Here is a 13,031-nt window from a genome sequence, read left to right on the forward strand (position 1 = left end):
CACCCAACGGCTCGAAAGCTAAATGTAATTTTAATGCAAGTAGACAAATAGGTACCTACCCTTAGAAGGGTAGGGGGCACCCTCCTCCAGCGAGGTGTGTGGAGGCGATAACGGCGGCGGCAATGGCGGCGGTGGCGGCCATCGACTGCAGCAAAGGTGTTTCGGCGGTGAAGGCGGTGTGGCGCGATGCAGCAGCGGGGCCGGAGGAGCAATCCCTGGTGGCCAGCGGTAACATCGGGCGGCTGTCATCAGCGAGGCAGAGGCGGAGGCGAGCGATGAGGTCATCAACAGGCGCGGCGGAGCCAGAAGGACGTGGCCGAGGCCGGAAGAGGCCGCATCGTGCGCCGGCCCTCCTGAGTGCCAGAGGAGGAACAACTAGCCGAACGAACCACCGGGAAGAGAGCCGAGCCAGGACCGTCTCCACCAGGGTGCCGGTAGGCAGCCCCATCCCCAAAATACAATGTGCCCCAAGTTAGGGAACAATGTGCTTAGCACCCCACTGTAAACCGCCCAGAGACCCCCTACCAAGGGGTTAGGGCGGTATAGGAAATCGAAAGTTAAATAAAATAAATAAATAAATAAAAACCTGTGCTGGCCACCAGGCTCAAGAGGCTTCTGCTGTCTCAGTTGGTGAATAATGTAATGTCCTTTTTATCTGCCCAGGCTAATGAATGGGATTTAGGTTGAATGGGACTGATGGATGTTGAAATAGGCTCTGCCAAGGCTGAGGTCACTTGTGGGTCCCTCTCCAAACCCATTCTCTTTTGAAATGGCTGATTTCCTCACTTCTCTGCCATCCTCTGGGCCCAAAAAGTGCCCTTACGAAACAACCATCATCCCTTTGCTACCTTAATTAAGGACTTTTGTGGCTTTCCATGAATGTAATTAAAGGTTGGTGATTCGAGATGGTGGCTGGCATTTTAGTCACACAGGTGCTATTTGAAATAACAGCCCTGTTTTATACAGTGTCACCTCTTGTTACTGAAACCTGCTGTAATTACTAAAGGGAAGATTTCCTTAAAGTCATCAACACCTGGCTACTAATGCTGTAATTGAGTTTTTAGCATTTCACAAAACTAGAGGGAGAGAGAAGCTAGAATTCATTATCTTCTCTTCCTTCATTATCTTTCCCAATGTTCTGTTCTCTTAAAAGGTAAATTGTACACTCACTCTTTCTCTTATATTCATTTCAAAGAAATCATCAAGGTCAGATGAAGGAGGCCGGAGGGATCCTAAGCGCTATTTCAGGGCACCATTGTGGGCAGAAGGCAGTTTTAATTCCTGAGGCACAGGCCAATGCACAGGCCCAGGGCAAAACGAATAGAAATTGGTCTGGTGTGTGACTAGGGTTCCCAACCAACCAGAAGAAACTTGCTCAGCCTGCTCCTGTACCTTTAGCAGCAGCCCGACCTGCAGAAACGAGCAAAAGAAATTTCTCCCTGGCATGGAGATAACTTAAGCACAACCTCCTGCTAATGCCCACAGATCGAGTTGATATTAAAGTGACAGGAATCAGGACCAGTAAAATATTTTTTTTTAAAGCTGGGGAAATTGTGGCAGTGGGACAAGGGGTGAGTTGGAAGTAAAAAAAAAAAAAGAGCTGCAGACATTTTTGTTAGAAATGCCTGCAGTGTAATTGTTTCCATTTTGTATGGTTTTGCTTCTTTGTCCTTAAAAGTTCACAGCACAGATGTGCAACCTGTGCCCCGATCATGTCCAGGGGGGGCATACTGCAAAGCGGGGGGGGGAGTTACTACGCAGTTATGGGTCATGGGTGAGGAAGATGTTTCAGTGCCACCATTGTGTTGGCCTCCTATTATCCGCTGGAAGTCGAACTGGCAATATGGTTCTGCTGTGTGCTTAAGGTAGCACCGTGTTCCCATTTCTATCTTCTGAGGCCTGACTTTGGAGCAAAGGCAAAATTGGGTGGCACATGGTGACCCCTTGCAGATTTGCTGCCCGAAAGCCAGCTGAGGAAGCTGGCTCGCTTGTCGGCCTCAGTTGCTAGCTCTGTGCCCTGCTCTCCGTAGCAGGTTGATTGTCTGCTTTTTGTCTGCCAAAAGAGGCTCGCAGGACTCTCCATCGAATACAAAGGACAAATAAAGTGCTCATTGGGGAGGGAGCTGTATTCAGGTGTGGGGTGGGGATGCCTGCTTCCTCACTTCCTAATGTCAGGTGGAAGCTTAAGAGAGTTCCAGGCAGTGAGCTATTTCCATGAGGTTTAAAAATACATAAAGCCTTCGGGAAATCCAGCCCCCGGATCCATGGCTCTTCTTTTCCTGATGGGTCTCATTTGGTGTAGTGGTGAAGTGTGTGGACTCTAATCTGGGAGAACTGGGTTTGATTCCCCACTCCTCCACTTGCAGCTGCTGGATGACCTTGGGCAAGCCTTAGTTCTGTCAGAGCTGTTCTTGAAAGAGCAGTTCTCTCAGAGCTCTCTCAGCCCCACCTACCTCACAGGGTGTCTGTTGTGGGGAGGGGAAGGGGAAGGGATTGTAAACTGCTCTGAGACCAAGTGAAGGGCAGGATATAAATCCAATCTCCTCCTCCTCCTCTTCTAGTTGATTGCAGGTACTTTTGCCCCCTGGACTGCTTACTTCTTGGACATTTCCAACAGTTTCGTGGAGTCCTGTCTAATTGTTTTAAGTGATCTGATAATTCACCAATGGAACTGACACTCGCAAGCAAAAACCTGGAATAAAACTCCTGAGAAGTCATTCTTCCCTCCTGCTGTAGTTAGGGCAATTGGACCTTTAATCATTTCCTGATCTTGTTTTCTCTTTGCAATCCCACCATTTCCTCTGTATTTTAAATTTATCTGTCAGTCACTTTATTTCATTGGTGTGTATCATCAGAACTATGTGTGTATGCGTGTATGCAATTGTAAGCACAATAAATAAGAAAATTATGAACTTCTGCCTGCCCTCAATGCTAACTGAGCTTTTAAATTATTAAACATTTCCTGATTTCATTTCCTCTTTGCAGTGACATCTGTTTACAACTAATGGGGGAAGGGCTGTATGTCATTTTATAATGTTAATATCACCAGGAAATGGTGGGATGTTACCAACCACAACAGCCACCACACTATTCCTCAAGCCAGATGCATCGATAGCACTTTGCTAGTCCACAGTAGACAAGCTAGTGCTGCAATTCTGTTCAAAGCCAAAAATATCACCAGAAACCAGGTCTGCAAAAAGATGGAAGGATGACATGGAAAAAACTGCATTGCAATGGCTCAGCACTGATGCTGTCTGAATTCTCTGCGGTAAACATGCAAATGAATGGGCCCAAACACCAAGAGCAAGCTCTGGTTAAATTTGTCCTTCAGTGACTATTGTAATAAACATTGATGTAAATCATCCAATCGTCGTTTCTGTCCATTAAAAGAGTAGTGTGGAAACAAGGAGAGTCAAATTTACTTTATACAACATTTGACAAGATGCTTTATTTTCATGCTGGGGATTTCAGTAATGCAATGCAAAACAGCTTTGGCCTGGTTGTCCTTTCTCATTTAGCAAGCATGCTCTATTGGTGTGATTGACAGCAGATAGGCATACACAGCAGCTTGCTCAGCAAATGTCTCTTTGGCCCTGTTCACAGTCATGTCCATTAGCACTACTGAAGGATTAGTCTTCTGCTGTCTGCTGGAAGGGGAACAAGGCTGACAGTCCTGCGTGACCCTTGCAGTGTATCCTAAGCAGCCTTACACCCTTCTAATCCCATTGACTTCAATGGATTTAGAACAGTGTAACTCCGCTTATGATGGCACAGTTAATATAGTGCCATATTCCTCATTTACAGTTCCGCAGTGCATATCCCCATGAGCATGACCCCTAAGCACTTGAGAAGCTGTAAGACCAATTAAGTTCAGTGGTAATTAGGAATGCAGCACACCTTTAATTAACCTTTGCAGGACTTATTTGATCATCTACAAAACAATGGCTCTTTTTGTTTTGCCTGGTCGGCAGCCCAGGTTGAGAGCAGAAAGCCAGGATATAAATTCTGAAAATAAATAAATAAATTTCCAGTGATTCTCCTCTATTCCCCTCTTCTTCCTCATAGCTCTAGCCTGGCTTTGGAGAGGGAGAGATTAAAAAATATGGGGTGTAGCCACCAGTGAGCATAGCAGTCCAGCTGAGACTGTTGGGATGCTAAACCAGAGGGAGGATCAGGCAAGTACCTTTCTCCCCCTCCAGCTCCCACCCCCATCTATCCCTTTGCCTCTGCTTTCCCCATTGTTATTGCTTTAAGGCAGGGAAGAGTTTCTAAAATGCTGTTTTTAAAGTTACTTTAACTCTCTGTAGTTGTGGTATTTCTAAATAGATGCTTATTTAATTCCTGTTTTGAAGGTGGGGATATGGCCATAACAGGGGTTTCTTAAAAGACAGGAAAACAACAAAGAAAACATTCAAATGCAATGGGTTGACAGGAACAGCATAGTCTGAATTCTCCATAAAAACTCAGTCAATTAATGATGTACATTCTAGACTACATTGTTAGTATGGAACCACCCCAAATATCCCAAAAGAGTTATTTTCTGTGTAGTGGTTTGGTGTAGTGGTTAAGTGTGCAGACTCTAATCTGGGAGAACTGGGTTTGATTCCCCACCCCTCCACTTGCAGCTGCTGGATGACCTTGGGCAAGACAAAGTTCTGACAAGAGCTGTCCTTGAAAAAGCAGTTCTTGAAAGAGCTCTCTCAGCCCCACCTACCTCACAGGGTGTCTGTTGTGGGGAGGGGAAGGGAGTTTGTAAGCTGCTCTGAGACTCAGAGTGAAGGGCAGGGTATAAATCCAATCTCCTCCTCCTCCTCCTCCTCCTTCTCCTCCTCCTCTGTGAATTTGGTGAGCAGGTTTCTAAAACAGGTTTCTAAAACATGTTGCAGGTTTCTAAAACAACAACAGTTCCACATATCCAAAATAATAATTATTAGATGGGAGAGTTTACATGGTTTCATTCTGTTTCAAATGTCAAAAGACATTCACACTATGTTTTCATTATTTTACTGTCTAGGAGGGGAGCAAGGGAGCTTGTCCGCATTCACCCCAAGAGGACAAAAGCAAAGGCAGTCCTTTAGTTCTTTAAACTTACCATGCACTGGAATTATACTTTGAAAAGACTACATCGAATGAACCCCAGGTACAGCCCCTTACACTGGAAGAATTGTGGCCTTGTGGGTACCTATTTTCACTGCTGGTAGGACTGTTCTGCTGTACGAAAATTCTGGGGAGATGTACTGATGGAAATCAGTGTGATCACGTCTCAAATGATTCCATCTGAGCCAGAAATATTACTACTGATTTTGCAGGATCTGTCTTCTCAGGACAACAGACTTACAGATCTTACCTCAGTTCTTCTCACTGCGGCCTGGCTAACAATAGCTGCAGTCTGGAAATCTCCTAAACCTCCACCCATAAGAGCCCGGCATGATAAAATTTGGGATCAATTTAGTATTGGTAAGATCATGGAAACTTTTGATCACAGTCAAACTGGCTCCATCAAGGCACATTCCAAATTTGTTCTTACCTGGTTCCCACTGCCAAGTTACATGGCTGGCAAGGATCTTATTCCCTCCAACTCAAGATACATGGCTTCATTTTTGAACACTGAGTACATTTTGAGACCCTCATGTCAGACTGAGCACTCTTTTTCTCTTTTTCTAACTTTCTCTCTCTTGTTATGCTCTCTTTACTTCACACTTCGACTACATTCCTAAATTGTTCTCACATTTTTCATAGGGCTACCCGGTTTTTACATATTTGCTTGTTGACACTGTTGAAATAATTGCCATTTCTTCCTTTTTGGATTGGTATATCCTGATCATGCTTTCTCAAGTTTGTATTGTTGTTCTGATATTTGCTAAATAATTTTTTAATGCAAAGTCAGTTATTGTAAAGCATAGTTTTGGCAGCTGGAGTTCACCACATTATTCCTTGCTTGAACTACCGAATTGCTGGTGCATTGTATTACCACAGCTCTTGGGCACGACCAATGTAGCTGGCCAGGAGAAGGTGCTGTATACCTGTACTGAGCCACCTGACTCAGTTTAGCAAGTGACTAAACAGAATTATACACTTCTAAGCCCATTGACTTTAATGGGCTTAGAAAGGTGCCTCTCCTCTTGGGATTGTGCTGTAAGTGAACCAGTGGTCTTTCACCTGTTTCTATAAACCCATAGACTCTGCCTGGCTCTTCATTGTGAGAAATGTATCTTTGTAGCTGAATGACATTTCTCTGAGTAGGGGAAGTTTGTTAGAAAAAGGAAAGTATCTCTAAAAAGTGGGAAACTTGGGAAAAACTTCCAGTTTATGGCAACACAAAGACAGATGCATCTCCTGGACGTCCTGGGGATGCAAACTGCACACCAGCATGTAGGAGGGGGCACGACGGGTTGTGACCCCCCCGGAGCCTTGGTTAAAGGCTCCTAGCCAGGGGGCTTTCTGAGGGGCGTCCTCTTCGATGGCGGATCCGCCCCAAAGGTCCTGCCACTGAGTGACCATTTGGCACAAGTGCTGCTGACTGGGACAAGCGTTGGAGATCGGGCAGAAAAACCTCGATGCTGAGCAAGGCCGGAGGGCCAACAACAAACTGTGAGTCAGATTGAAGCGAGCATGAAGATTTAAAATGAAAGCTGCCCCCCCTTAAAGAGCGACAGGAAAGTGAGCGGGGGAGGGGTCCCTCCCTACCGCATAGACAAAACATGAGCAAGAGGGGGGAGCAGAAAAATAAGCATTTAAATCTGTTTTAAGAGACTTACCAGAGTGCGGCTAAGCGTTTCGGTGAATATCAGAGCCTTTAGCAGTTTTTGAAAAGTAAATAAATCCAAAAAGATGGCGGGGAACAAACCGGAAAAAGAAAGGCTGTTGAAACCAAAAGTAGTGGGTAGTCCTCGAACGGAAGAGACTACTGAGCTCTCAAAACTGTTGGCTGATTCCTTACGCCCTCTGCTGGATGTGATGACGGAAGAGTCAAAACTTTTACAGCTGCAAATGGAAAAAGCAAATTTAGTCCTACGGTTTCAAGGGGTCCCAGAAATTAAAGGAGAGAATCTGAAACAATGATTGAGTGAAGCATTAGCCCCAATGACAGATTGGACAGCGAAGTACCTTCATAGTGAGATGGATGTGGTCTACAGGTCCTATTCATCATATATCAAGAAAAATAATCTGCCTGGGGAAATAGTAGGCAGATTCTTGAAGAGACATGTGAGAGATGCTATCTTGAAAGCAACTACAGGAACACCCTTGAAAATTGGGGACAATAACATCAGGATTTTAGAAGACATTCCATTTGACATAAGACAGAAGAGAAAGAACTATAAAGAACTGATCCTTTTCTTACAAACAAATGGCATCAGTTACAAATGGCTAATTCCAGAAGGTGTCATTTTCAAACTCCATGATAAAAAAGAAAAGATTGACTCTGTTTTCAAAGCACGTTAATTTATGTGAACACAGCTCGGGGAACCAGATGAGGACGGAAAGGAAGAAGAAGGAAGCAAATCAGATGGCGAGCTAGGCTCGGGGTCGTCGGACGAGGACTCCCCTTCTGAAAAGGGGGAGGCTGCCCCCAAAAGTCCATATAAATTGAGGATTAGAAAAGATAAGAATAAATAAGGGCTGAAGGACTCTGATTTGTGCCTGAAAAAATGTTGAAATAACTTTGGGATGCTCTGGGGATTTCTTTAAACAGTTAAAGGGACTTCTGGTTGATGGTGGCATGCTAACAGTCTCACCTCCCGTACCTCTCGGGGGTGAGGCTGTGCTCTAGCCGGGGGAGGGGGTGCGCAGGCTCGCAACCCCCCCCCCAGGGACCCGGTGAAGGGACCCTGGCCAAGGAACTCTCAAGAGGCGGCTTCTTTGAGGGCGGAATGCCTAAGAATTGAGGCGCCTCTTCATTCCAATGGTTCCTCGCACTGAGAGACCGAACAAAACTAGTGACGCTGACCGGGGCAAGCGCAGGAGATCCAGCATCTAAAATGAAGCTTTAAACGGGGTCGCAAGACCAGCAATGAACGTGAGTCAACTCAAGGCATTTTAAAGTTTAAAAGGCAGCTCCCCACCCTACTAGACTGAACTGGGGAAAAACAAGCGGGGGGAGGGATGCCTCCCGATCGCACGAATATTTAAGTGAAAGGGGGGGGAGCAGAAGAGAACGCGAAGAAAACTGCATAAAGGCACTTACCCGAGCAAGTTTTAGCATTCAGGCGCAAATTCAGAGACTTTTGAAAAGTTGGAGAAAGTAAACAACTAAAAAGATGGCGGGGAAGAGGGACAAAGAAAGACTTGTTAAATCGAAACTTGAAAGTCCGAAACCGGAAGCTACCAGTGAGATGGCGAAGTCTGTAGCAGAGTACATGCGCCCTCTGCTGGAACAGCTGAATAACTTCAAAGATCAAATGTCAACAGTGACACAGAGTATAACTACAACACAAGCACAGATAGGCGATTTGATACAAATCATGAAGCAGGAGGCTGAAAAGGTGAAGGAAGTGGCTGCATATGCAGAAAGTAAAGAAGAAAGTTCAAAAGCTGGAAGAGAAGACAACTTCTTTGGAAGATCAAATGCTACAAGTACAAATGGAAAAGGCCAACATGGTTCTTCGCTTCCAGGGCATGCCAGAAAAACCAGGAGAGAATCTTAAAGAAGTTATGAGTGAATTGCTAGCCCCAGTGACAGAAATGAAAATGGAACTGTTGCTAAACGAAATGGATGTGGTCTATAGATCATATTCAGGATATATAAAAAAGAATAATCTGCCTGGGGAAATTGTTGTAAGATTCTCGAAGAGGCATGTGAGGGATGCAATCCTGAAAGCGGTTTCTGGAGCCCCCCTGAAAGTGGGAGAAAGTGTTATCAGAATGCTAAAGGATATTCCATTTGAAGTGAGACAAAGGAGAAAGAAGTACAAAGTGTTGGTGCTTTTTCTTCAGACAAATTCAATTGGATATAAATGGTTGTTTCCAGAAGGAGTCACTTTCAAGATCAAAGATAAAAAAGAAAAGATTGACTCTGTTATAAAAGCCAAAGAATTTTTGAAGGCTCAGCTGGGAAAATCAGAGGATGAACAAAAAGAAGAGGACAGCAAGTCTAGCGGCGAGTTGGACTCTGGCTCTTCCGGAGAGGACTCTCTATCTGAAAAGGGGGCAGCTGCCCCAAAAAGCCCTTACAAGCTATGGGAAAGACAGGGGGAAAAGAAGTAAAGGCTGAAGGACTCTGAATGGTGCCTTGGAAGATGATGAAAAGGGATGATTTGGGGGCAGTGTCTTTAGACAGTGAAGTTGTAAGAGTTTTACAAAGAAAAAGTATTATTGATTTTTGACTCAGTTTGTTATATGCTTAAAAGAAGGGAAGGTTTTTTTTTTTACTGTAACTAAGCTAATGAAGATGTCCTTCCCTGGGTTTTTAGGCAGTTGTGGGTATATTTTCTTTATCCTGTATATGTAGTCCCCCTTCCTGTTTTTCTGTAGTAGTTTTTTGTAGTTTGTAAAAATAATAAAAAATCCCCTCCGGGGGCTTAAAAAAAACAGTTAAAGGGATGGCCAATTGATACATAACTTAGCATAACTGACTATGTTCATTGTATTATTAGCTTTTAAAAATAACATTGATATAAGCTGATGTATTGATATCCTACTCTTGGGTTTTTAGTTAGTATGGGTCTTTTTTCTTTCTCCTTAGATGTAGTCCCCTTTCCTATATTTTTGGTTATAGTTTGTAGTCTGTTAAAAAAAAATCAATAAAAATTTCCCCTTAGGGGGATTCAAAAAAAAAAGTGGGAAGCTTGGGAAATATCAAGCAGGCAGTAGCCAGATTTTGGTATTTTAAAGATAGCTTTGGGCAGCAGTGTTCTCTCTAAGCTGTGCGTGTGAGCGGCTGCTCATGAACATGGGAAGCCCTGCTCAGCAGCAGTCTGGAGCCATGCAGGGTCCTGCACTGCCCATTGCCCATTTTAAGATTACAGCAATTATATTCTGCTCAGGAGGTGAACTGTTCCACTAAGTCGGGGGTAAAATTAGAGGGAACACTGTTGGGCAGTAGATCCTGAAAGAACACTGTCTTTTTCTCTTCTTGGACTCTCCTTGGACTTCTCCCCCAGTATTCCATCCATCTCTAGTCTTAACCCCATTGAGATTCATCTATATGCTCATCATTCTGCCATTACTGCAGATCTTCGGGATCAGTATACTGTTGTCTCCAGGATTGGCCAAAGGGGGAGGGGGGATTTAGAAACATGACATCCCATTTTTGAGAAATAAATTTTTGAGAGTGGGATGGAAATTTGTCCTCTGAGATAGCTGTACAGTCCAAGAATCTTCCTTCTCTTGAAGCCCAATTGACAAACACACAAATTTGCTGAATCTCCAGTTAGTGTAGCCAGAGCAACTGGTGAAATTAATTTTAAAATTTGCATCCCAACCCCAAGGGTCCTTTCTGAAATGCATTCCACAGTGGGGAGCTTGTATTTTTAGAAGCATGTTCACATTAGCGCTTTGGCTTTAGAGGAGAGAACTCCAACCATGGAGTAATTTAAACAACAACTGATGAAGAAAGAGGTGAGAGAGACAAAACAACATTTTAATTGACAATATAAAGGCTAAAGACCAACTCCAGGGCAAAACAAGATACATTTTTCTCTCTCTAAACTGGGGGGGAAAACATCAAGTGGAATTTTTGCTACTGAAGATGAAAATGAGCACTTGAAAAATAATTTCTTGGAGAATCAAAAGGAGGAAATTGAGGTCATGCTCATCAAAGAAGAGGGAAGGAAAAGATTTGAAGCAGTCAGTTAAGTATTAGGAAGACGACTCCCAGCTGACATGAAAGCTTCTTCTTATGGGCTGTGGCTTTCTGAATTATTATTGAAAGATGGGTTCCAATAATTAAAGAAAGAGGATTGGAAGCTCTTGCTAAGGAAACCTCTTGGTATCTCTGCTGCCAGTGACTTGCACTATCAGGCAATGGCCTTGAACTGGGAATGCTGTAGGGCCCGAGCATGTAACTCTTCACCACCATAAATGTTCACTGGAGGAGGGCAGCTGCTGCTGTTCAGTGCCACCCCAGCAGATGGCGAGAGGGAGATATTACAACAACTAAGTTAGCAGGGACCAGCTGATACTAGGGACCAATGCTGTTCAGCTGGTTCCTATAAATCTGCTGACTGGCCACCTCCTCAGTCTGAGCAACTCATTGCTCAAGGACAAACCGAGCTCTTAGAAAGCATGCCGGCTTCCATGCCAGCACCTCTAACCCTTGGAGTCACTATCTGAAAGTTGCATAGAGAGCTCTGGTGCAGGGCCAGCCTGGCTTCCTCAACACCCAACCCGTTGCTTGGGGGCAGCAATGTTTGTAGGGTCAGCAGTGAAGCATTCAGAAGTGGGATTCCAAAGTCCTCTTCACAATTGCAAAGGACTTTGCAGAACCATTTTGGTTTGCTTGGTGAAGCCTTGAGCTAACACTGCTCCGAAGCTATTGCAACTGCCTTCAAGCAATCCTACATCCTCTTCTGGCCAGCCTGTGAGCCCATGAGGCATCAACCAAGACCCATGAACACATGAAGCTGCCTCCGGTTGAGTCAGACCACTGGTCTCCCAAAGTCAGCATTGTCTAACCTGTCTGGCAGCAGCTCTTCAGGGTCATAGCTAGAAATCTTTCACATCACCTGAAATCTGCACCATCACCTGGAGAGCCAGTTCGGTGTAGTGGTTAAGTGTGCAGACTCTAATCTGGGAGAACAGGGTTAGATTCCCCACTCCTCCACTTGCAGCTGCTGGATGACCTTGGGCAAGCCATAGTTCTGAGAAGAGCTGTCCTTGAAAGGGCAGTTCTTGAAAGAGCTCTTTCAGCCTCACCCACCTCACAGGGTGTCTGTTGTGGGGAGGGGAAGGGAAAGGAGTTTGTAAGCCACTCTGAGACTCTGAGTGAAGGGCAGGGTATAAATCCAATCTCTTCTTCTTCTTTTACCTGGAGAAGTCAGGGATTGAACCTGGGAACTTCTGCGTCCCAAGCAGATGCTCTACCACTGAGCCACAGCCCCTCCCAAAGACCTGCAGAAGTAGAAAGTAGATTCTTGGTCTCATAGCAGAAGTTCAAGTATCACAGGCTGGTTGACATTGCCTCTGTGTCATGGGGTGGGGGACATAGCCAGTTCTTCTGTCCTCCCACCTTTGCCTTCCAGTCTGCAGTGTGTAAGCAAAGCCTTTCCCCTGGCTGCCTAACATGCTTGCAACCCCACATAATAGAATCATTCAGGCAGAGGACTCAGAAAGCCCTCCCAAAGTCAGAGGAACAGTGTGCAGTGACTGGCAGAAATTGAAACATGGAGCACAAAAAACACCCAGCAGGACAATCCCCCTACCTGGAAAATCAAAACCAGACAAGGCATCAAAATAACCATCAGATTAGCACCTAAAATGTCAGAAATAATTTTATTCAGATCAGGAGCACGTCCAGTATTTAGGAGTTGGCTTTGTATGGAGCCAAATCTTGATTAGCAAACATCCAACTTATCCATACCAGATTGTACCCACCCATCGTATTCTCCAGTGAGGACAACAGCTTTTGGCAATGGAAGAGCCAGTTCAGACATCTTCACCTAAACTGCCCCTCATAGTTTATGGATAAAATCCAAGCAGCCCCTTCTTAGAAGCTCGTTCTGGGTGGGGACTCCATTCCCACCTCCTTTCCCTTAGAACAAGATCAGCCATCTCTTGAGGCACAGCCTACCTGTAATCCCATCTAAGCACCTGAAGATACAATAAAGACAGGGAAGATTGATAGGATCTCTTGTCTTTAGCAGATCACTTGGGTGATTTCAGTACAACATGCTCCTCAAGGAGGGAACAAGACTAATTGCTTTGATCGTACATTGACAAATGTTCCCTAACACACCTTTATGTGGTGTCTTCTTGGAACCCACAAAAAAGAGAACTTCTAGCAAGCCTAATTTGATCAGCTGCATCCATCATCCTCTTCGCTAGGTTTTGCTGGACTGGCTCATGTGCTACGGGAGTGGTGTCGGAATCCCATC

The 13,031-nt window shown here is 44.8% G+C and overlaps 1 non-coding gene across 1 annotated transcript; it reads right to left on the reverse strand.

Moving 5' to 3' along the window:
* Positions 1-11,966: 11,966 nt before the first annotated feature.
* Positions 11,967-12,038, reverse strand: TRNAP-GGG. The gene has a single exon. It is a non-coding gene; the product is annotated as a tRNA-Pro (tRNA).
* Between the last annotated feature and the right edge of the window lie 993 nt (positions 12,039-13,031).

Source organism: Gekko japonicus, unplaced genomic scaffold, assembly GCF_001447785.1.
Source record: "Gekko japonicus isolate JY-2015 unplaced genomic scaffold, Gekko_japonicus_V1.1 scaffold13, whole genome shotgun sequence".
NCBI classification, from domain to species: Eukaryota; Metazoa; Chordata; class Lepidosauria; order Squamata; family Gekkonidae; genus Gekko; species Gekko japonicus.